The sequence below is a fragment of the Bufo bufo genome, chromosome 2 (genome assembly GCF_905171765.1).
Source record: "Bufo bufo chromosome 2, aBufBuf1.1, whole genome shotgun sequence".
Classification (NCBI taxonomy): domain Eukaryota; kingdom Metazoa; phylum Chordata; class Amphibia; order Anura; family Bufonidae; genus Bufo; species Bufo bufo.
In genome coordinates this window covers 231,593,334-231,616,725 of record NC_053390.1, presented here as the reverse complement: position 1 = coordinate 231,616,725, position 23,392 = coordinate 231,593,334, and the positions used below count along the sequence as shown (strand labels likewise).

The 23,392-nt window shown below is 47.1% G+C and overlaps 1 protein-coding gene across 2 annotated transcripts in view; it reads right to left on the bottom strand.

The window, feature by feature from the left end:
- The window catches only part of ADGRD1 (adhesion G protein-coupled receptor D1), a 957,528-nt gene that overhangs the window by 805,078 nt on the left and 129,058 nt on the right, over positions 1 to 23,392 (bottom strand). The window lies entirely within an intron of this gene.

Sequence of the window (23,392 nt, the reverse complement as noted above, 5' to 3'; positions counted from 1 at the left end):
AGACAGCCCCAGGGATTGTCTTCATGGTAAGATAAGTTTGGCCTAAGCATTTGAGTCAAATTAAACTAATGACATACCTGTTTGCTTGCAAGAAGATGATTAGTGTAGCTTAAAGCGGTTTTCCTGGAGTAAAATATTGAAGACCTATCCTCAGGATAGGTCATCAATATCAGATAGGTGCAGGTTTGAAATCCCAGCTCCCACGCAGACCAGCTATTTGAAGAGACTGCAAAGTTTCAGCTAGTGATGTGGCCTCTTCCTAGGCCAGTGACAACATGGTCATTGGTCATATAACACTCTGCTTGGTAAGCTGTGAGGAGTGAGCGCTGCAGCCCTTTCTAATACTGTAGCTGGTCAGTGGCAGTTCCAGTACTCGGAACCCTACCGATTTGATATTGATGACCTATCCTGAGGAGAAGTAATCAATATTTAATTCCTGGACAACCCTTTAAAATATCTCTGAAATAACTGACTTCACATAGTGCTTACAGGTGAAACTCCAAAAATTTGAATATCGTGCAAAAGTCCATTTATTTCAGTAATGCTAATTAAAAGGAATTGCATTAATGCAGCTTAAAATTAGAATTTTGTGAAAAGGTTCAATATTCTAGGCTCAAAGTGTCACACTCTAGTCAGCTAATTAATCCATACCCCCTGAGCAAAGGGGACCTCAAAATTGTGACTTTGGGGTTTCATAAGCTATAAGTCATAATCATCCAAATTCTAACAAATAAAGGCTTGCAATATCTCGCTTTGCATGTAATGAGTCTCTCATATATTAGTTTAACCTTTTAAGTTGCATTACTGAAATAAATTAACTTTGCACGATATTCTAATTTTTTGAGATTTACCTATTCATAAATAGTGCTAAAATTTAACCACATAAACCTCAGAATAAAATCAAACACTGACCATTCCTCAGTAAATTTTGCAAAAGTGATGTATTTTAGACTGGACATCTTCTTACAAGGAAGAATAGATAGTGGAAATTTAAAAAAAAAACTGCAAGACATTCTGCTTCATGGTGCTTGTTAGGTTTTTATTTGGCTTGTAAAAATGCTATGTAACCCATGTGTTTTTTATAAATGTCCGATTATTGGGTTGCTGTTTTTAAGTCACACAATGGCCCAGATTTACTAATGTGTCTCCTCCAAAAATCTGTCTAAAAAGTGCATCTATGGTTTGTACAGTATTTTCCGACATGCTCATCAAGGGGACGTAGCTTAGCGGAAAGAGAGGAGATTCATGTGAATGGGGACGGAGACTAAGAGATGCACCATTTTGCACCAAAATTATGCCACAATTCTGGAGTGAAAAATTGTCTGAAAGTAAGCCAATCTATAGTTAGTATAAAGTCAAAGAAAAGTGTCTATCTCTGCACTACATTTATCATCTAGCCTGAGCCCCTGTCATGAATCTGGTGCAGGTCTAGCCTATCTAAGCTTACACCATCCATAGGATTAGTAAATTCGCGCTAATGTTTTATTATTTTTTCAGAATATATATATATCTGTGGGAAAACACCTAATAAAAGTGATGTTGTTCCTTATAAAACTGATGTCACTGGTAGAGATGAGCGAATCAAAGTTGAAGAAGTGGAATTTGATCCGAATTTCAGGAAAAATTTGATTCGCACCGAAGCCGAATTTCCTCATACTTCGTGGTAACAAATCACATTTTTTCCTAAAATGGCTGCTGCGGTATAAGGACATGGAGCAAAGAACTCTGGGAACGAGGGATCACCCACAATGCCATGCATGCAGCCAATCAGCCAGCCACTGTGATGTCACAGCCCTATAAATAGCCTCAGCCATTTTGGATTCTGCCATTTTCCAGTGTGCTTAGTGCAAGGAGAGACGTTAGCAGGCGCTAGGAAAGACTTCTTTGTGCGGAAAAAATAATTTACAAGTTAAGGGAAAGATTAGTCAAGGTGTAGGAAAAGGATAGGGAGGCATCATCTACACTATAAAAGGAGAACAGGGTGCAATAGGAGAGTGTACAGCCTGGGTAATAGGAGCGATTCTATTACACCATGCTGCACTAATTGGGGATCCAAATTGCAGTTACTGCTGCTTTTAGGTTGTTTGCACTATATGATACATCATTAATTCTAGCAAACCTTGCTTGTGATTGGGGTGCAAGTTCTGTGATACAGCCATTTACGGGGTGTATTAGTAGGAAATATACATACATCCTATTAGACGTGCGTTTATTTTACATTGTTTTACTTTTTGTTGGGGGGTGTATTAATAGGGAAAAAAAGAAAAAAAAATGTCATAATTGCCATTCAGCGACAGAGATGAGCGAATTTCTCAAAAACTCTATTAGGTCTATTTCCTGTCTGCAGAGAGCCTTTATAGTGGTAGAGTCTGCTGTGGTAGTGAAACAATACTGTGAGTCAGTATGACACGCAGATGACAGGCGTCGCTCTTAGAATCACTGCACACTTCACTTATTTGGGCAGTTATGAGGCCAAAACTGACCAAATAACTCAAGTGTAAACTTAGCCTTACAGGTCAATGTTAGCGTCAAGAAGAATCGCACTCCTTTTACTCCGTTGGCAGCTGAATCCATATAGATGTCTACAGAACCTGTTCTATTAAACGCTTATACAAGTAGAGCCACATCATCAGCATTAGAAGGAGGCCACAGAGTGGCAAGGTGACATAGTGTGGAGGTGGCAGCAGAATCAGGAGGCCATAGAGTGGCACAATGACAGAATGTGGAGGTGGTGGCAGCAGCAGCATGAGAAGTCCACAGAGTGGCCCTAGGACATAGTGGGTAGGTGGAGCAAGAGTGAGGATACCACAGAGTGGCCCAATGACAGAATTAGGAGGTGGCAGCAGCATTAGGAGGAGGCCACAGAGTGGCAAAATAGCAGAGTGTGGAGGTTGCGGCAGCAGCAGCATCAGGAGGAGGCCACAGGGTAAATCAATGACAGAGTGTGGATGTGGCGGCAGCAGTGGCAGGAAGAGGCCACAGAGTGGCAAGGTGACATAGTGTGGAGGTGGCAGCAGCATCAGGAGGCAACAGAGTGGCACAATGACAGAGTGTGGAGGTGGTGGCAGCAGCATCAGGAGGAGGCCACAGAGTGGCAAGGTGACATAGTGTGGAGGTGACAGCAGCATCAGGAGACCACAGAGTGGCAAGGTGACTGTCACCGCCACTTCTGTGAGAAGGTCTGGCAGACGTTCTTCTCTACCTCTTGTATGATGTTCTTTGTTTTGGTTTCACTTTCTCATCTCCTTGTCACTTATTTAGACATAATCGTCTTCCTTTATATTCCCTCCCATACTGCCTCACTTTGCAGTTTATACTACTTCCTGGATGAAGTGTTCACTGCTGGAGGCTGCGTCTGCTGTTTGCTCAGATAAGTCCTTTACTTTATTGTGTTTGCTTGCTGGCTTGATTCTAGGTGACCCTGACTCCCTCCGTATTAAGTGAAGGGAGCCGGTGGTCATGTCCCCTCACTATTATAGGGTTTTCAGGTGTCACACAGGCTTAGGTACGTGGGTATGCAATCGTCTACCATCGAGACCCTTGTATGTGCATAGCAGTCAGGGAGAGCTCTTAGGGTTTTCTAGGGCTCACCTATAGTTTGGGATCAAGCCAGTCGCTCGTTTATTTATAAGTTCCAGCTATCTGCAAATCTCATCCATGACAGTGACATAGTGTGGAGGTGGCAGCAGCATCAGGAGACCACAGAGTGGCAAGGTGACATAGTGTGGAGGTGGCAGCAGCATCAGGAGACCACAGAGTAACCCAGTGACAGAGTGGGGAGGTGGGTGGCAATACCAGTACCAACTGAAGATGGTGGGTGAAAAAAGGAGCACATGGCATCAGATGTGTGGCATCAGGCGGGTGGCATCATCAGAATAGTAGCTTAGGCAGGTAGCCAGAAGAAATCGGTCTCTTTTGTCAAAGTGTTGGTGTGGCACCATGGATGATCTAGTCTGATGCATCAGGCATTGGTGGGTGGAAATCCTGGCCGATCCACACCTGATTCATCTTGACAAAGGTCAGTCTCTCCACATTTTGGGTGGACAGACAAGTTCTCCTTGGGGTAACTATTGCCCCCGCCGCACTAAGCACCCGCTCTGATGACTCACTACTGGCCTGGCAGGAAAGCTTTTTGGCTGCCCAGTAGTCCAGCGGATCTTCAATGTGGGGTTGCAGGGTGCTATCCAAGTATGCCACCACCTGTTGATTCAGGATCTGCTGCATATCTAGCTGCTGCTGCTGGTGAGTAGTTTCTTCACTAGGCGGGTGAAGAAAGCTGCTCATCAGCGATTCTAGACTCAAGTTTCTGCTGATGAAGCTAATACTGCTCCTACCCCCCCACCCTACCAAAGTAGCCATTGCAGAGGAACGTGAGTGCAGAGGGCCTCCATGTCACACCTGCGAGAGGATGGACAATGGCGCAGATAGGTAGCGGCCAACTGACTACATAGGATGTCTCTATAGTAGTTCAGTTTGTCCTCCCTCTCAGCGGGTGTAAAAAAGGCCCCCATTTTAGACCGGTAGCGAGGGTCTAACAAGGTGGAGAGCCATAAGTCATCCCTCTGCTGAATGGTGACAATTCGGCTGTCACTACGCAAGCAAGTGAGCATTCATAGGGCCATTTGTGCAAGTGATTTGGAGGAACTCCCTGCCTCCATCTCCACTGCATACTGCCACAGTGTGTCTGGGTCCTCTGCCTCGTCTTTCTCATCGCGGTCTGTTCGGGGCAACTCTACTGTTCCCGATTCGACGAACATGCGAACATATGGCGATATTCGCGCCCGCCACATTGTGAAGAACTTTGATCCATGACACATCCATCAGGTGGTACAGTATAGGGAGAGGTTGCTGTGTGGAGCAGGGACAGACTGTTAGGGACACAAATTGCTAGCTAATAGGGCCACAAAAGTCCTTTTAAGGACTGGTATAGGTGTGCTATCGATAGGTGTGACATACTGAGGGGTGTAATATACTTATAATATACTTTCTAACATAGAAAGTATATTATAGTGCAATTGTATTGTGCAGCAGTTGTGTGCGGTTCTGCTGTGATACTGCAGCCACACAGAGTGCCAAATGCTATTGGAACAAATAATTTCTACTGGTGTGATTTACCAGTTGCCCCCCCCAAAAAAACTGATTGAAGCAGGGGTGTTGTATACCAATAATATACGTTCTATATAGTGCATTTAGGTAGTGCAGCATTTGTCTGCGGTTTTGCTGCGTTACTGCATCTACACAGAGTGAAAAACACTATTTGAAGAAATAATTTCTACTGGTGTGATTTACCAGTTGGCCCCCAAAAAAACTGATTGAAGCAGGGATTTTATATATCAATAATATACGTTCTATATAGTGCATTTAGGTAGTGCAGCAATTGTCTGCGGTTTTTCTGCGTCACCGCATCTACACAGAGTGAAAAACACTATTTAAAGAAATAATTTCTACTGGTGTGATATACCACTTACCCCCCAAAAAACTGATTGAGGCAGGGGTGTGATATACCTTCTTCCACAAATACTGCTCTTCTATAGGGACTTTTGTCACAGGGTCATTTTGAAAATGACAGGCAGAGGAAGAGGCAGGCCATTCCGCAGGGGTGGTAGGGGTCGGGCAGGTGCACCAGGCCGGAACCTAAGTGGGAAGTTGCAGAAGGTGCGTGCGATTACGTCAAATGACACACCAGACTTGGTTGAGTGGCTCACTCAGCTTTCCGCTTCTGCACCCTCCTCATCATCTCTATCTGCACCCTTTTCACTCTCTGTTGTGTCCACCCCCAAAGACACCACCACCACCACCATATCCTCTCCGCTCAAGTCAAAGGAATTATTTTCCCATACATTCCAAGACCTTACCGATGCGCAGCCATTCTTGGCATCGGATCAGGAAGAGAAGGTATCAACGCTCACCACCCAGCAGTCTGACGACAGTACCCAGATCAGCCCAAGGAGGGTGGTCCCCTCTGTTGCTGTCTACGCCGAGATCTCTAATGTCAGTGGTGGTGAAGGTGACGAATCCGATGATGACGTGTCAATGGACGTCACGTGGGTGCCCACAAGAGAGGAAGAAGAGGGGAGTTCAGAGGGAGAGACGGAGCAGCAGATAGGGAGGAGAAGCAGGAAGATCTTACAGTGCACAGGAGGCAAAAAGCAGACTGCTAATGTATCTGGAACGAAACATCCACCATGCACGGTCACATCTGGCGCTCCCAGTGTGGGCTTTTTTTTATGTGTCCGCTGCTGACAATAGTGTTGCCATCTGCAGCCTGTGCTGTCAACACATAAGTCGCAGTAAGCCCAACACTCACCTAGGGACGACCGCCTTAAGAAGGCACCTGGCCTCCCATCACCGAGCCCAGTGGGAGCAACACCATCAGAACACACAAAGCCACACTCCCGGTGCTCACCGTCCTGTCTCTTCTTCATCTCCTCTCTCCTCCCAGTTATCCTCCACTCCACCTTCCACCGTGCCGTCATTGCGTTCATCTGGCAAAAGGCAGGCTTCCTTGCCCCAAATGTTTGAGCGAAAAAAGATGATGATGCCGGATAACCCTCTTGCCCAACAGCTGACCGCTGGCTTGTCAGAACTACTAGCCCGCCAACTACTGCCATATAAACTGGTGGACTCGGAGGCCTTTAGAAAATTTGCGGCCATTGGAACACCACAATGGAAGGTCCCCGGAAGGAAATATTTCTCCCAGAAGGGCATTCCAGAGCTACAGTCAGGTCCATAAATATTGGGACATCGACACAATTCTAAAATGTTTGGCTCTATACACCACCACAATGGATTTGAAATGAAACAAAGAAGGTGTGCTTTACCTGCAGACTGTCAGCTTTATTTTGAAGGTATTTACATCCAAATCAGGTGAACGGTGTAGGAATTACAACAGTTTGCATATGTGCCTCCCACCTGTTAAGGGACCAAAAGTAATGGGACAGAATAATAATCCTAAATCAAACTTTCACTTTTTAATACTTGGTTGCAAATCCTTTGCAGTCAATTACAGCCTAAAGTCTGGAACGCTTAGACATCACCAGACGCTGGGTTTCATCCCTGGTGATGCTCTGCCAGGCCTCTACTGCAACTGTCTTCAGTTCCTGCTTGTTCTTGGGGCATTTTCCCTTCAGTTTTGTCTTCAGCAAGTGAAATGCATGCTCAATCGGATTCAGGTCAGGTGATTGACTTGGCCATTGCATAACATTCCACTTCTTTCCCTTAACCACTTCCCGCAACTGTAACGCCGAAAGGCGTCATTGCGGCGGCTCCCCCAGGCTACGCTAACGCCAATAGGCGTCATCTCGCGTGAGCCGAGATTTCCTGTGAACGCGCGCACACAGGCGCGCGCGCTCACAGGAACGGAAGGTAAGAGAGTTGATCTCCAGCCTGCCAGCGGCGATCGTTCGCTGGCAGGCTGGAGATGTGTTTTTTTTAACCCCTAACAGGTATATTAGACGCTGTTTTGATAACAGCGTCTAATATACCTGCTACCTGGTACTCTGGTGGTCCCCTTTGTTTGGATCGACCACCAGAGGACACAGGTAGCTCAGTAAAGTAGCACCAAGCACCACTACACTACACTACACCCCCCCCCAGTCACTTATTAACCCCTTATTAGCCCCTGATCATCCCTGATCACCCCATATAGACTCCCTGATCACCCCCCTGTCATTGATCACCCCCCTGTCATTGATCACCCCCCTGTAAAGCTCCATTCAGACGTCCGCATGATTTTTACGGATCCACTGATAGATGGATCGGATCCGCAAAACGCATCCGGACGTCTGAATGAAGCCTTACAGGGGCGTGATCAATGACTGTGGTGATCACCCCATATAGACTCCCTGATCACCCCCCTGTCATTGATTACCCCCCTGTCATTGATTACCCCCCTGTAAAGCTCCATTCAGACGTCCGCATGATTTTTACGGATCCACTGATAGATGGATCGGATCCGCAAAACGCATCCGGACGTCTGAATGAAGCCTTACAGGGGCATGATCAATGACTGTGGTGATCACCCCATATAGACTCCCTGATCACCCCCCTGTAAAGCTCCATTCAGATGTCCGCATGATTTTTACGGATGCACTGATAGATGGATCGGATCCGCAAAACGCATCCGGACGTCTGAATGAAGCCTTACAGGGGCGTGATCAATGACTGTGGTGATCACCCCATATAGACTCCCTGATCACCCCCCTGTCATTGATCACCCCCCTGTAAAGCTCCATTCAGATGTCCGCATGATTTTTACGGATGCACTGATAGATGGATCGGATCCGCAAAACGCATACGGACGTCTGAATGAAGCCTTACAGGGGCATGATCAATGACTGTGGTGATCACCCCCCTGTCATTGATTACCCCCCTGTAAAGCTCCATTCAGATTTCCGCATGATTTTTACCGATGCACTGATAGATGGATCGGATCCGCAAAACGCATCCGGACGTCTGAATGAAGCCTTACAGGGGCGTGATCAATGACTGTGGTGATCACCCCATATAGACTCCCTGATCACCCCCCTGTCATTGATTACCCTCCTGTCATTGATTACCCCCCTGTAAAGCTCCATTCAGACGTCCGCTTGATTTTTACGGATCCACTGATAGATGGATCGGATCCGCAAAACGCATCCGGACGTCTGAATGAAGCCTTACAGGGGCATGATCAATGACTGTGGTGATCACCCCATATAGACTCCCTGATCACCCCCCTGTCATTGATTACCCCCCTGTAAAGCTCCATTCAGATGTCCGCATGATTTTTACGGATGCACTGATAGATGGATCGGATCCGCAAAACGCATACGGACGTCTGAATGAAGCCTTACACGGGCGTGATCAATGACTGTGGTTATCACCCCATATAGACTCCCTGATCACCCCCCTGTCATTGATCACCCCCCCTGTCATTGATCACCCCCCCTGTCATTGATCACCCCCCTGTAAGGCTCCATTCAGACATTTTTTTGGCCCAAGTTAGCGGAATTATTATTTTTTTTTCTTACAAAGTCTCATATTCCACTAACTTGTGTCAAAAAATAAAATCTCACATGAACTCACCATACCCCTCACGGAAACCAAATGCGTAAAAATTTTTAGACATTTATATTCCAGACTTCTTCTCACGCTTTAGGGCCCCTAGAATGCCAGGGCAGTATAAATACCCCACATGTGACCCCATTTCGGAAAGAAGACACCCCCAGGTATTCCGTGAGGGGCATATTGAGTCCATGAAAGATTGAAATTTTTGTCCCAAGTTAGCGGAACGGGAGACTTTGTGAGAAAAAAATTAAAAATATCAATTTCCGCTAACTTGTGCCAAAAAAAAAAATTTTCTATGAACTCGCCATGCCCCTCATTGAATACCTTGGGGTGTCTTCTTTCCAAAATGGGGTCACATGTGGGGTATTTATACTGCCCTGGCATTCTAGGGGCCCCAAAGCGTGAGAAGAAGTCTGGTATCCAAATGTCTAAAAATGCCCTCCTAAAAGGAATTTGGGCACCTTTGCGCATCTAGGCTGCAATAAAGTGTCACACATCTGGTATCGCCGTACTCAGGAGAAGTTGGGGAATGTGTTTTGGGGTGTCATTTTACATATACCCATGCTGGGTGAGAGAAATATCTTGGTCAAATGCCAACTTTGTATAAAAAAATGGGAAAAGTTGTCTTTTGCCAAGATATTTCTCTCACCCAGCAAGGGTATATGTAAAATGACACCCCAAAACACATTCCCCAACTTCTCCTGAATACGGCGATACCACATGTGTGACACTTTTTTGCAGCCTAGGTGGGCAAAGGGGCCCATATTCCAAAGAGCACCTTTAGGATTTCACAGGTCATTTACCTACTTACCACACATTAGGGCCCCTGGAAAATGCCAGGGCAGTATAACTACCCCACAAGTGACCCCATTTTGGAAAGAAGACACCCCAAGGTATTCCGTGAGGGGCATGGCAAGTTCCTAGAATCTTTTATTTTTTGTCACAAGTTAGTGGAAAATGCATATTTTTTTTTTTTTTTTTTTCATACAAAGTCTCATATTCCACTAACTTGTGACAAAAATATAAAAACTTCCATGAACTCACTATGCCCATCAGCGAATACCTTGGGGTCTCTTCTTTCCAAAATGGGGTCACTTGTGGGGTAGTTATACTGCCCTGGCATTCTAGGGGCCCAAATGTGTGGTAAGGAGTTTGAAATCAAATTCTGTAAAAAATGACCAGTGAAATCCGAAAGGTGCTCTTTGGAATATGGGCCCCTTTGCCCACCTAGGCTGCAAAAAAGTGTCACACATCTGGTATCCCCGTACTCAGGAGAAGGTGGGGAATGTGTTTTGGGGTGTCATTTTACATATACCCATGCTGGGTGAGAGAAATATCTTGGCAAAAGACAACTTTTCCCATTTTTTTATACAAAGTTGGCATTTGACCAAGATATTTATCTCACCCAGCATGGGTATAAGTAAAAAGACACCCCAAAACACATTCCTCAACTTCTCCTGAATACAGAGATACCAGATGTGTGACACTTTTTTGCAGCCTAGGTGGGCAAAGGGGCCCATATTCCAAAGAGCACCTTTCGGATTTCACAGGTCATTTTTTACAGAATTTGATTTCAAACTCCTTACCACACATTCGGGCCCCTAGAATGCCAGGGCAGTATAACTACCCCACAAGTGACCCCATTTTGGAAAGAAGAGACCCCAAGGTATTCGCTGATGGGCATAGTGAGTTCATGGAAGTTTTTATTTTTTGTCACAAGTTAGTGGAATATGAGACTTTGTATGAAAAAAAAAAAAAAAAAATCATCATTTTCCACTAACTTGTGACAAAAAATAAAAAATTCTAGGAACTTGCCATGCCCCTCACGGAATACCTTGGGGTGTCTTCTTTCCAAAATGGGGTCACTTGTGGGGTAGTTATACTGCCCTGGCATTCTAGGGGCCCGAATGTGTGGTAAGGAGTTTGAAATCAAATTCTGTAAAAAATGACCTGTGAAATCCGAAAGGTGCTCTTTGGAATATGGGCCCCTTTGCCCACCTAGGCTGCAAAAAAGTGTCACACATCTGGTATTGCCGTACTCAGGAGAAGGTGGGGAATGTGTTTTGGGGTGTCATTTTACATATACCCATGCTGGGTGAGAGAAATATCTTGGCAAAAGACAACTTTTCCCATTTTTTTATACAAAGTTGGCATTTGACCAAGATATTTATCTCACCCAGCATGGGTATATGTAAAATGACACCCCAAAACACATTCCTCAACTTCTCCTGAGTACGTAGATACCAGATGTGTGACACTTTTTTGCAGCCTAGGTGGGCAAAGGGGCCCACATTCCAAAGAGCACCTTTCGGATTTCACTGGTCATTTTTTACAGAATTTGATTTCAAACTCCTTACCACACATTTGGGCCCCTAGAATGCCAGGGCAGTATAACTACCCCACAAGTGACCTCATTTTGGAAAGAAGAGACCCCAAGGTATTTCGTGATGGGCATAGTGAGTTCATAGAAGTTTTTATTTTTTGTCACAAGTTAGTGGAATATGAGACTTTGTAGGAAACAAAATAAAATAAAAAAAAATCATCATTTTCCGCTAACTTGTGACAAAAAATAAAAAGTTCTATGAACTCACTATGCCCATCAGCGAATACCTTAGGGTGTGTACTTTCCGAAATGGGGTCATTTGTGGGGTGTTTGTACTGTCTGGGCATTGTAGAACCTCAGGAAACATGACAGGTGCTCAGAAAGTCAGAGCTGCTTCAAAAAGCGGAAATTCACATTTTTGTACCATAGTTTGTAAACGCTATAACTTTTACCCAAACCATTTTTTTTTTACCCAAACATTTTTTTTTTATCAAAGACATGTAGAACTATAAATTTAGAGCAAAATTTCTATATGGATCTCGTTTTTTTTGCAAAATTTTACAACTGAAAGTGAAAAATGTCATTTTTTTGCAAAAAAATCGTTAAATTTCGATTAATAACAAAAAAAGTAAAAATGTCAGCAGCAATGAAATACCACCAAATGAAAGCTCTATTAGTGAGAAGAAAAGGAGGTAAAATTCATTTGGGTGGTAAGTTGCATGACCGAGCAATAAACGGTGAAAGTAGTGTAGTGCCGATTTGTAAAAAAGGGCCTGGTCTTTAGGGGGGTATAAACCTGTGGTCCTTAAGTGGTTAAAAAACTCTTTGGTTGCTTTTGCAGTATGCTTTGGGTCATTGTCCATCTGCACTGTGAAGCGCTGTCCAATGAGTTCTGAAGCATTTGGCTGAATATGAGCAGATAACATTGCCCGAAACACTTCAGAATTCATCCTGCTGCTTTTGTCAGCAGTCACATCATCAATAAATACAAGAGAACCAGTTCCATTGGCAGCCATACATGCTCATGCCATGACACTACCACCACCATGCTTCACTGATGAGGTGGTATGCTTAGGATCATGAACAGTTCCTTTCTTTCTCCATACTCTTCTCTTTCCATTACTCTGGTACAAGTTGATCTTGGTCTCATCTGTCCATAGGATGTTGTTCCAAAACTGTGAAGGCTTTTTTAGATGTCGTTTGGCAAATCTAATCTGGCCTCCTGTTTTTGAGACTCACCAATGGTTTACATCTTGTGCTGAACCCTCTGTATTCACTCTGGTGAAGTCTTCTCTTGATTGTTAACTTTGACACACATACACCTACCTCCTGGAGAGTGTTCTTGATCTGGCCAACTGTTGTGAAGGGTGTTTCCTTCACCAGGGAAAGAATTCTTCTGTCATCCACCACAGTTGTTTTCCGTGGTCTTCCGGGTCTTTTGGTGTTGCTGAGCTCACCGATGTGTTCTTTCTTTTTAAGAATGTTCCAAACAGTTGTATTGGCCACGCCTAATGTTTTTGCTATCTCTATTATGGGTTTGTTTTGTTTTGTTTTATCAGCCTAATGATGGCTTGCTTCACTAATAGTGACAGCTCTTTGGATCTCATCTTAAGAGTTGACAGCAACAGATTCCAAATGCAAATAGCACACTTGAAATGAACTCTGGACCTTTTATCTGCTCATTGTAATTGGGATAATGAGGGAATAACACACACCTGGCCATGGAACAGCTGAGAAGCCAATTGTCCCATTACTTTTGGTCCCTTAACAAGTTCTATTCCTGCACCGTTCACCTGATTTGAATGTAAATGCCCTCAAATTAAAGCTGACAGTCTGCAGTTAAAGCACATCTTGTTCGTTTCATTTCAAATCCATTGTGGTGGTGTATAGAGCCAAAAATGTTAGAATTGTGTTGATGTCCCAATATTTATGGACCTGACTGTATATGGCCACGTTCAGCGGCAAGTAAATGTATCTCTGGCACACAGCGTCGGTGCCAAGATACATCTGACCACAGACACGTGGTCTAGCAAACACGGGCAGGGAAGGTACATAACTTTTTTTTTTTAATCAAATCGTTTTTATTAAACAATAAATACATATTATAACATAATACAATACGTTGACTTTTTCTTTCTTTACATTATCCACAATGCGGATTCAGTGAACAACATTAGGTCAATCCATCCCTTAAAATGCTGACATTGGGAAGCCAAAAGGTACATAACTTTTACTACCCACTGGGTGAACCTTCTGACGGCCGTCAAGCATGCAACCCATGGCACCCGTGTAGATTTGGTGTTACCGCCACGGATTGCATGCAGACCTGCCTCTTCTTCTCCTCCTCCTACTCCATCCTCCCTCTCCTCCTCGGCTGACTCCTCGTTTTCCGCTGCTACCGTCTCTACCGCTGCGCCCCCCAAGATCCCCAGAACCTATTCGACGTGCCAAATGAGACTTCGCCATGCTGTGCTGCGTCTGTTGTGCCTGGAAGCCAAGAGCCACACCGGTCCTGCACTCCTTTCAGCTTTGCGGTCACAGGCAGATCAGTGGCTAACCCCGCTCAATTTGACAGTTGGTAAAGTGGTGTGCGACAACGGTGTCAATCTGCTGAGCGCGCTGAAACAGCGCAAAATGACACACGTGCCATGCATGGCACATGTCCTGAACTTAGTCGTGTAGCGATTTGTTGCCAAATACCCAGTGGTCCAGGACGTCTTGCGGCAGGCCAGGAAAATCTCTGCCCATTTTAGAAGATCTTAAACCTCCATGGCTCGCCTTGCTGACATTCAGCGGCGACACCACCTGTCCATCAGACGTCTGATTTTTGACTGCCCGACGCGATGGAACTCCACCTTGTATATGCTTGATAGGCTGCTCAAGCAGAAACGTGCAGTTAATGACTACCTGTACGAACTCTGCGGCAGGACAGGCTCTGGGAGCTTAATTTTTTTTCACCGCACCAATGGCTGCTAATGCGCAATGCATGCAGACTTCTGTGGCCATTTGATGAGATCACCAAACTGGCCAGTCGCAGCCAGTGCGCCATCAGTGACATTGCACCTTACGCCTTCTTTCTAGAGCGTGCATTGCGTCGTGTCATTGATCAAGCCGTCGAGGAGCAGGAGCAGGAAGATGAGGAAGTCGCAATGCTGGATGAATTCCCAGGGGGGGCTACTCCATCTGAGACAAGTCAACAACAGGAGTCTGAAGAGGAGTCAGAGGAGGATGGTGTCAGGGCGGAGGAGGAGCAAGAAGAGCATGCTTTTAACGTTTCTGGGATCCCTGGTGTTGTCCGTGGATGGGGGGAGGAGAACGAGGACGACATTATCCTGGATGATGAGCAGGAGCCAGGCCACTCCACCGCTTCCAGTTTAGTGCAAATGGGGGGCCTTCATGCTCCAGTGTTTGAAGAGGGACCCCCGTATAAAAAGCATAAAGCGCAAGGACTAGTACTGGGTGGCAACGTACTTAGACCCCCAATACAAACACAAAATGGCGGAAATGTTACCACCATCACAGAAGGCTGTCAGAATGCAGCACTTCCAGGCCTTGCTTTGAGAAATGCTGCATTCTGCTTTTGCAGGCGCTGGCAGAGGAATTTCCACTCACAGAGAAACAGTTGTGGATACCAATCCAACAGCGCATGGAAGAAGAGGGCGGTTTGAAGATGTGTTGGTCACTTCGAATATGAGATCATTCTTGCAGCCAACCCATCAACAGCCGTCCTCCGGATCCAGCCTCAGGGAACGCCTAGACCGACAGGTGTCCGACTACATCGGGTTAACGGCCGATGTGGACGCTCTGAGAAGCAATGAACCCCTGGACTACTGGGTGTGCAGGCTTGACCTGTGGCCAGAGCTAGCCCAATTTGCCATGGAACTGTTGGCTTGCCCCTCATCCAGTGTTCTGTCCGAAAGGACGTTCAGCGCAGCAGGGGGGATCCGTTAAGCACACTCGCCTAGCTCACGACAGTGTGGACTACCTCACATTTCTAAAAATGAATGAGGCATGGATCTCGGAGGAATTTAAAACATGCGACGAGTCGACCATGTTTGATTTAAATTCCTCATGACAACCCACAAATATCCACCACCAGCCAGAACAAATTATGGTCCCTGTCTTAGGTAAATACAGCGGCATAAAAGGCCTTTTATGTCCGTTGAATGCCTAATTTTTGGGGCCTGTACTGGCTGACAGTTACATTTTTATCCTGTGACCGCCTAATGTCCCTCCAGCCCCAGAATTCTTCAAAGTTGTGAAAATATGGTCAAAATGTGAAGTTGTGTGTACTGCGAAAAAATCAATTGCATCATTAGGGATTTTCGCAATGGCGCTATTTGTAAACACTCGATCTGCATATACAGCGATTGTTATAACATGCATGTGAAATGTAATCAAATATAGGGATGAGCGAACCCGAACTGTATAGTTCGGGTTCGTACCGAATTTTGGGGTGTCCGTGACACGGACCCGAACCCGAACATTTTCGTAAAAGTCCGGGTTCGGGTTCGGTGTTCGACGCTTTCTTGACGCTTTTTGAAAGGCTGCAAAGCAGCCAATCAACAAGCGTCATACTACTTGCCCCAAGAGGCCATCACAGCCTTGCCTACTATTGGCATGGCTGTGATTGGCCAGTGCAGCATGTGACCCAGCCTCTATATAAGCTTGGGTCACGTAGCGCTGCACGTCACTCTGCTGATACAAGCGTAGGGAGAGGTTGCAGCTGCGACGTTAGGGCGAGATTAGGCAGTGATTAACTCCTCCAAAAGACTTCATTCAGTGATCGATCTCCAGCTGTGGATCATTGAAGTGCTGATATTCAATTGCTCACTTTTTTTAGGCTGCCCAGAGCGTTTTTATATCACTTTTTTCTGGGGTGATCGGCGGCCATTTTGTGGCTTGTGGTGCGCCAGCACAAGATACCACCAAGTGCATTTAACCATCAATAGTGTGGTTATTTTTTGCTATATCCTACATCAGGGTCAAGCTTTCATCAAGTGCATTTAACCATCAATAGTGTGGTTATTTTTTGGCCATATACTACATCAGGTGCAGGCTGAGCCTGTGTCACCCAAGTGCATTTAACCATCAATAGTGTGGTTATTTTTTGCTATATCCTACATCAGGGTCAAGCTTTCATCAAGTGCATTTAACCATCAATAGTGTGGTTATTTTTTGGCCATATACTACATCAGGTGCAGGCTGAGCCTGTGTCACCCAATTGCATTTAACCATCAATAGTGTGGTTATTTTTGGCCATATACTACATCAGGGGCAAGTTGAGCCTGTCACCCAGCGCCTAAAAAATAGGCCTGACATTTATATTCCTCCAAATCAGTACTGTTTTAGCTGGTCAAGTTATTTTTAGTGACCGTAAAAGCACAGTTTTTGTTCTGGGTTGAAAAACAATTCCCAAATTTGCCATTCTCAAAATTAGTAGTTTCTGCTATATCAGGCCTACTTTAAATCTATCCCTAAAAGGGTATATTAGATTCAAGGTGCTGATAGGGTCATTCTGAAAAACTTAACACACACGCTACAGTGCAGATACAAGTCTAATTCTGTGATTAAACGTATACCTGTCACACAGCGCCTAAAAAATAGGCCTGACATTTATATTCCTCCAAATCAGTACTGTTTTAGCTGGTCAAGTTATTTTTAGTGACCGTAAAAGCACAGTTTTTGTTCTGGGTTGAAAAACAATTCCCAAATTTGCCATTCTCAAAATTAGTAGTTTCTGCCATATCAGGCCTACTTTAAATCTATCCCTAAAAGGGTATATTAGATTCAAGGTGCTGATAGGGTCATTCTGAAAAACTTAACACACACGCTACAGTGCAGATACAAGTCTAATTCTGTGATTAAACGTATACCTGTCACACAGCGCCTAAAAAAATAGGCCTCACATTTATATTCAGCTAAATCTGTCATTACTGGTGTGCTTGTATTAGTGTAATACGGTACCTAAATAGATAGCCAGACAGTGTTAGGTGTCTGTAAAAAAAGGCCTGAATTTTAAATTCAATACATTGGCCCGAATAATATTTTTCTTATTGTGGTGAAAGGGAACAATGAGGAAAACATCTACTAAGGGACGCGGACGTGGACATGGTCGTGGTGGTGTTAGTGGACCCTCTGGTGCTGGGAGAAGACGTGGCCGTTCTGCCACAGCCACACGTACTAGTGTACCAACTACCTCAGGTCCCAGTAGCCGCCAGAATTTACAGGGATATTTGGTGGGGCCCAATGCCGTTCTAAGGATGGTAAGGCCTGAGCAGGTACAGGCATTAGTCAATTGGGTGGCCGACAGTGCATCCAGCACGTTCACATTATCTCCCACCCAGTCTTCTGCAGAAAGTGCACAGATGGCGCATGAAAACCAAGCACATCAGTCTGTTACATCACCCCCATGCATATCAGGGAAACTGTCTGAGCATCAAGTTATGCAGCAGTCTCTTATGCTGTTTGAAGACTCTGCTGCCAGGGTTTCCCAAGGGCATCCACCTAGCCCTTCCCCAGGGGTGGAAGAGATAGAATGCACTAACGCACAACCACTTATGTTTCCTGATGATGAGGACATGGGAATACCACCTCAGCACGTCTCTGATGATGACGAAACACAGGTGCCAACTGCTGCGTCTTTCTGCAGTGTGCAGACTGAACAGGAGGTCAGGGATCAAGACTGGGTGGAAGACGATGCAGGGGACGATGAGGTCCTAGACCCCACATGGAATGAAGGTCATGCCACTGACTTTCACAGTTCGGAGGAAGAGGCAGTGGTGAGACAGAGCCAACAGCTTAGCAAAAGACAAAGAGGGAGCAGTGGGCAAAATCAGAACACCCGCCGCCAAGAGACTCCGCTTGCTACTGACCGCCGATATCTGGGACCGAGCACCCCAAAGGCAGCTTCAAGGAGTTCCCTGGCATGGCACTTCTTCAAACAATGTGCTGACGACAAGATCCGAGTGGTTTGCACGCTGTGCCATCAGAGCCTGAAGCGAGGCATTAACGTTCTGAACCTTAGCACAACCTGCATGACCAGGCACCTGCATGCAAAGCATGAACTGCAGTGGAGTAAACACCTTAAAAACAAGGAAGTCACTCAGGCTCCCCCTGCTACCTCTTCTGCTGCTGCCGCCTCGTCCTCTTCTGCTGCTGCCGCCGCCTCGGCCTCTTCCTCCGCCTCTGGCGGGACGTTGGCACTTGGAGCCCAGCAAACATGGGATGTACCACCAACACCACCACCTGCGTCACCAAGCATCTCAACCATGTCACACGGCAGCGTTCAGCTCTCCATCTCACAAACATTTGAGAGAAAGCGTAAATTCCCACCTAGCCACCCTCGATCCCTGGCCCTCAATGCCAGCATTTCTAAACTACTGGCCTATGAAATGCTGTCATTTAGGCTGGTGGAGACAGACAGCTCCAAACAGCTCATGTCGCTTGCTGTCCCACAGTATGTTGTTCCCAGCCGGCACTACTTCTCCAAGAGAGCCGTGCCTTCCATGCACAACCAAGTATCCGATAAAATCAAGTGTGCACTGTGCAACGCCATCTGTGGCAAGGTCCACCTAACCACAGATACGTGGACCAGTAAGCACGGCCAGGGACGCTATATCTCCCTAGTGGCGGCTGGGCCCCAGGCGGAGAGCTGTTTGGCGCACGTCCTTCCGCCGCCAAGGATCGCAGGGCAACATTCTTTGCCTCCTGTCTCCTCCTCCTCCTACTCAGCTTCCTCCTCCTCTTCTTCCACCTGCTCATCCAGTCAGCCACACACCTTCACCACCAACTTCAGCACAGCCCGGGGTAAACGTCAGCAGGCCGTTCTGAAACTCATATGTTTGGGGGACAGGCCCCACACCGCACAGGAGTTGTGGCGGGGTATAGAACAACAGACCGACGAGTGGTTGCTGCCGGTGAGCCTCAAGCCTGGCCTGGTGGTGTGCGATAATGGGCGAAATCTCGTTGCAGCTCTGGGACTAGCCGGTTTGACGCACATCCCTTGCCTGGCGCATGTGCTGAATTTGGTGGTGCAGAAGTTCATTCACAACTACCCCGACATGTCAGAGCTGCTGCATAAAGTGCGGGCCGTCTGTTCGCGCTTCCGGCGTTCACACCCTGCCGCTGCTCGCCTGTCTGCGCTACAGCGTAACTTCGGCCTTCCCGCTCACCGCCTCATATGCGACGTGCCCACCAGGTGGAACTCCACCTTGCACATGCTGGACAGACTGTGCGAGCAGCAGCAGGCCATAGTGGAGTTTCAGCTGCAGCACGCACGGGTCAGTCGCACTGCGGAACAGCACCACTTCACCACCAATGACTGGGCCTCCATGCGAGACCTGTGTGCCCTGTTGCGCTGTTTCGAGTACTCCACCAACATGGCCAGTGGCGATGACGCCGTTATCAGCGTTACAATATCACTTCTATGTCTACTTGAGAAAACACTTAGGGCGATGATGGAAGAGGAGGTGGCCCAGGAGGAAGAGGAGGAAGAGGGGTCATTTTTAGCACTTTCAGGCCAGTCTCTTCGAAGTGACTCAGAGGGAGGTTTTTTGCAACAGCAGAGGCCAGGTACAAATGTGGCCAGACAGGGCCCACTACTGGAGGACGAGGATGAGGAAGAGGTGGAGGTGGAGGAGGATGAGGATGAAGCAGGTTCACAGCGGGCTGGCACCCAACGCAGCTCGGGCCCATCACTGGTGCGTGGCTGGGGGGAAACACAGGACGATGACGATACGCCTCCCACAGAGGACAGCTTGTCCTTACCTCTGGGCAGCCTGGCACATATGAGCGACTACATGCTGCAGTGCCTGCGCAACGACAGCAGAGTTGCCCACATTTTAACGTGTGTGGACTACTGGGTTGCCACCCTGCTGGATCCCCGGTACAAAGACAATGTGCCCACCTTACTTCCTACACTGGAGCGTGATAGGAAGATGCGCGAGTACAAGCACACGTTGGTAGACGCGCTACTGAGAGCATTCCCAAATGTCACAGGGGAACCAGTGGAAGCCCAAGGCGAAGGCAGAGGAGGAGCAAGAGGTCGCCAACGCAGCTGTGTCACGGCCAGCTCCTCTGAGGGCAGGGTTAGCATGGCAGAGATGTGGAAAAGTTTTGTCACCACGCCACAGCTAACAGCACCGCCACCTGATACAGAACGTGTTAGCAGGAGGCAACATTTCAATAACATGGTGGAACAGTACCTGTGCACACCCCTCCACGTACTGACTGATGGTTCGGCCCCATTCAACTTCTGGGTCTCCAAATTGTCCACGTGGCCAGAGCTAGCCTTTTATGCCTTGGAGGTGCTGGCCTGCCCGGCGGCCAGCGTTTTGTCTGAACGTGTATTCAGCACGGCAGGGGGCGTCATTACAGACAAACGCAGCCGCCTGTCTACAGCCAATGTGGACAAGCTGACGTTCATAAAAATGAACCAGGCATGGATCCCACAGGACCTGTCCATCCCTTGTGCAGATTAGATATTAACTACCTCCCCTTAACAATATATTATTGTACTCCAGGGCACTTCCTCATTCAATCCTATTTTTATTTTCATTTTACCATTATATTGAGGGGCAACCCAAAGTTGAATGAACCTCTCCTCTGTCTGGGTGCCGGGGCCTAAATATGTGACAGTGGCCTGTTCCAGTGGTGGGTGACGTGAAGCCTGATTCTCTGCTATAACATGAAGACTGATTCTGTGCTGACATGAAGCTAGATTCTCTGTTACGGGACCTCTCTCCTCTGCCTGGGTGCCTGGGCCTAAATATGCGACAGTGGCCTGTTCCAGTGGTGGGTGACGTGAAGCCTGATTCTCTGCTATGACATAAAGACTGATTCTGTGCTGACATGAAGCCAGATTCTCTGTTACGGGACCTCTCTCCTCTGTCTGGGTGCCAGGGCCTAAATATGTGACAGTGGCCTGTTCCAGTGGTGGGTGACGTGAAGCCTGATTCTCTGCTATGACATGAAGACTGATTCTGTGCTGACATGAAGCCAGATTCTCTGTTACGGGACCTCTCTCCTCTGTCTGGGTGCCGGGGCCTAAATATGTGACAGTGGCCTGTTCCATTGGTGGTTGACGTGAAGCCTGATTCTCTGCTATGACATGAAGACTGATTCTGTGCTGACATGAAGCCAGATTCTCTGTTACGGGACCTCTCTCCTCTGTCTGGGTGCCGGGGCCTAAATATGTGACAGTGGCCTGTTCCAGTGGTGGGTGACGTGAAGCCTGATTCTCTGCTATGACATGAAGACTGATTCTGTGCTGACATGAAGCCAGATTCTCTGTTACGGGACCTCTCTCCTCAGCCTGGGTGCCTGGGCCTAAATATGTGACAGTGGCCTGTTCCAGTGGTGGGTGACGTGAAGCCTGATTCTCTGCTATGACATGAAGACTGATTCTGTGCTGACATGAAGCCAGATTCTCTGTTACGCGACCTCTCTCCTCTGCCTGGGTGCCTGGGCCTAAATATGTGACAGTGGCCTGTTCCAGTGGTGGGTGACGTGAAGCCCGATTCTCTGCTATGACATAAAGACTGATTCTGTGCTGACATGAAGCCAGATTCTCTGTTACGGGACCTCTCTCCTCTGTCTGGGTGCCTGGGCCTAAATATGTGACAGTGGCCTGTTCCAGTGGTGGGTGACGTGAAGCCTGATTCTCTGCTATGACATGAAGACTGATTCTGTGCTGACATGAAGCCAGATTCTCTGTTACGGGACCTCTCTCCTCTGTCTGGGTGCCGGGGCCTAAATATGTGACAGTGGCCTGTTCCATTGGTGGTTGACGTGAAGCCTGATTCTCTGCTATGACATGAAGACTGATTATGTGCTGACATGAAGCCAGATTCTCTGTTACGGGACCTCTCTCCTCTGTCTGGGTGCCGGGGCCTAAATATGTGACAGTGGCCTGTTCCAGTGGTGGGTGACGTGAAGCCTGATTCTCTGCTATGACATGAAGGCTGATTCTGTGCTGACATGAAGCCAGATTCTCTGTTACGGGACCTCTCTCCTCAGCCTGGGTGCCTGGGCCTAAATATGTGACAGTGGCCTGTTCCAGTGGTGGGTGACGTGAAGCCTGATTCTCTGCTATGACATGAAGACTGATTCTGTGCTGACATGAAGCCAGATTCTCTGTTATGGGACCTCTCTCCTCTGTCTGGGTGCCAGGGCCTAAATGTGTGACAGTGGCCTGTTCCAGTGGTGGGTGACGTGAAGCCTGATTCTCTGCTATGACATGAAGACTGATTCTGTGCTGACATGACGCCAGATTCTCTGTTACGCGACCTCTCTCCTCTGCCTGGGCCTAAATATGTGACAGTGGCCTGTTCCAGTGGTGGGTGACATGAAGCCTGATTGTCTGCTATGACATGAAGACTGATTCTGTGCTGACATGAAGCCAGATTCTCTGTTACGGGACCTCTCTCCTCTGTCTGGGTGCCGGGGCCTAAATATGTGACAGTGGCCTGTTCCAGTGGTGGGTGACGGGAAGCCTGATTCTCTGCTATGACATGAAGACTGATTCTGTGCTGACATGAAGCCAGATTCTCTGTTACGGGACCTCTCTCCTCTGCCTGGGTGCCTGGGCCTAAATATGTCACAGTGGCCTGTTCCAGTGGTGGGTGACATGAAGCCTGATTGTCTGCTATGACATGAAGACTGATTCTGTGCTGACATGAAGCCAGATTCTCTGTTACGGGACCTCTCTCCTCTGCCTGGGTGCCTGGGCCTAAATATGTGACAGTGGCCTGTTCCAGTGGTGGGTGACGTGAAGCCTGATTCTCTGCTATGACATGAAGACTGATTCTCTGCTGACATGAAGCCAGATTCTCTGTTACGGGACCTCTATCCTCTGTCTGGGTGCCGGGGCCTAAATATGTGACAGTGGCCTGTTCCAGTGGTGGGTGACGTGAAGCGTGATTCTCTGCTATGACATGAAGACTGATTCTCTGCTGACATGAAGCCAGATTCTCTGTTACGCGACCTCTCTCCTCTGCCTGGGTGCCTGGGCCTAAATAT